A 2473-nucleotide genomic window follows, 5' to 3' on the forward strand; every position below is an offset into this window, starting at 1 on the left:
GAAGAATATAGCATTTTCTTTAGTTTTCTTCAAATATCAAGGATTCATTACAAAGAAGCTGATACTTGCATCATTTTTAATTTATGGATATTTATGGATATTGTTTCTCTCTACTCTTGATATATAATTGAAAGGACTAAGGGAAAGGAAAAAAAGATATATAAATTCACAAATCAGAACAAAAACAAGAGTTACAGTTCAGTACTTTTTTTTTCCTTTTTTTCCTTTTTTTCATCATCACAAATAAGAGTTTATTTGTCACTATTAAAAATCTGTATTTCACACAGATTCCTGGACTGGTGGTTCATATCCATCAGCTCGTTCAACCTTAGCACCTGTCTCGTCACCAGTAGTCTTTCCAGAACTACCACCTTCACCATGGAGCTCCATGAGTTTTCCCAATTCAAACTTGGGTTTCTTCAGCATCTTTACTTTTCTAACGAAGACATCATGAAGAGGATAAATGGACTGGCAAGCCTTTTCTATGTCTTTCCCAATGCTGTCTGGAATCAGTTTATTAACCACTTCCTTCAAGTCATTTGTCTGCACCTCTCGGGTCATGATCTCCATCATCTTCTTCCGGATCTGGAGGACCTGCTGGTGCTGTGCATATGAGGTCTTGCGGATCTGGTTGTTGCGTTTTTTAGTGAAACCAACACAGAAGAGTCGGAGCAAATAACCATCGGTTGTCTTGACGTCAACGTGAGCTTCAATCATGGTCTGCCACTTTTTGACCATGGAACACATTTTGTCCCGGGTAAGATCCATGCCGTGGAAGTTAGTCAGACAGTTTTTGCCCTGAACATCCTCAGTGATTAGCTTGAATTTTCTAAATGCAACTTCATCGTTTTGGAGATCAGCAAGGCTCACTTCAAACACTCAACCCTTGAGGCCATCGGATGCAATTTTGGTTCCTTGAGTCCTCGTGACTAATGTCTTTCCAATGTTTCTAATATTGAACATGGCCGGGGCTTTCACATCATACCAATCTTTCTTCGAAAATGGATCAACCACTTTCTTCTTGGCTCCCTTCTTGCCGCCTTTCGTCAGCCGCTTGTTCTTGCCGACCGCCATGGTGCTGCTCAGGGAGCCAAAAGGGCCAGTTCAGTACTTTTAAATATGTCACTATATACCTTTACTTTTTCTTATAATTAAAAAGAATATATCACATTAGCCTTTATTGTTATTATTTTCCTGAATTTATTCCAAACACATTTTCTCCTCCTCTTATTCCTGTCAACTCTGCTCATACTCCTCCTCCAAATTAGAAATGAACAAACCTTTAAAACATAACAAAAAATGACAAAACAAGATAAAATAAAAAAAAAATTCAAGAGGCTTCAGATTGAGGTTGAGCCAAGCAACCCAAGGGGAGGAAAAGAGTCTAAAGAGCAAGAAAAAGAGAAAAAAGATACTCCAGTTCCCACTGTTAGGAGTCTCACAAAAATAACAAGTTAACAGATTAAAAGAGGTACCAGTCAGACTCATACAGGTCCCATGATTGTCAGTTCAGTCCTGGTGAACTGCCCTGTTCAGTAGAATCAATGGATCATATTTTTCTGATGCCACCCAACCCTTCTAATTCTTATAATCTTTCCACCTCCACTTTCACAGGATATCCTGACCTCTGAGTGGAGGGATTTGCTGGAGACCTGCAATTTAGAATCTTTCTCCACATAATGTTTGGCTATGAGTCATTATGCCTGTTTTCATCTGCTGGTGGAGGAAGCCTCTCTGGTGGCAATTGTACAAGGAATCAACCTAGGAATATAGAAGAATATTGTTAGGATTTATGTTTGTATTTATTTATTTATTTATTTATTTATTTATTTATTTATTTTGGACAGGCATGTGTAGCTCTGCCTTAGGTCTTTGTCTAAAACCAAAGTCTCTGGATCCTGGCGATCCTGGCAGTGTCAGGCATAGATGACTTCTGTTGTGTAGGTGTCACATCAAACCAGACATTGGTTGGCCACTCCCACAAGTTTTGTGCCACTATTGCCCAAGTATATCATCTAGAAAGGACAGAAGGTATGTTGAAAATTTCATTACTTAGTGTAGAAATAAGTGTGGCGGGGCTGCGTCCCCAGCACCCCAGCGGCCTGCTAGCTTATGCCCGAAATAACAACACACAAATTGTATTCATTTAAAGACTGTTTGGCCCATTTCTATCTAGCCTCTTCTAGGCTAATTCTCACACCTGGATTAGCCCATTTCTAATAATGCGTGTAAGCACCCCAAGGTGCGCTTACTGGGAAGATTCTAACCTATGTCCATCTTGGGTCGGAGCTTCATCGCGTGTGCCTCAGAGAGCAGAGCTATCGGGAGAGAGAAGCATGGCGTCTCTGCTCCAGAGCAGAGCTGTAGAGTCTCTGCTCACTTCCTCTTCCTCCCAGAATCCTGTTCTGTTTACTCCTCCCACCTATGTTTTAACCTATCAGGGCCAAGCAGTTTCTTTATTTAATTAACCAAT

At 40.3% G+C, this 2473-nt stretch overlaps 1 pseudogene; it reads right to left on the reverse strand.

Annotated features, from left to right (window-relative positions):
• Nucleotides 1-231: 231 nt before the first annotated feature.
• On the reverse strand, nt 232-1103 carry LOC126489581 (40S ribosomal protein S3a-like; annotated as a pseudogene).
• Nucleotides 1104-2473: the final 1370 nt, after the last annotated feature.

This window comes from Alexandromys fortis, unplaced genomic scaffold, assembly GCF_014885135.2.
Source record: "Alexandromys fortis isolate MF-2015 unplaced genomic scaffold, M_Fortis_MF-2015_v1.1 scaffold_166, whole genome shotgun sequence".
Taxonomy (NCBI): Eukaryota; Metazoa; Chordata; class Mammalia; order Rodentia; family Cricetidae; genus Alexandromys; species Alexandromys fortis.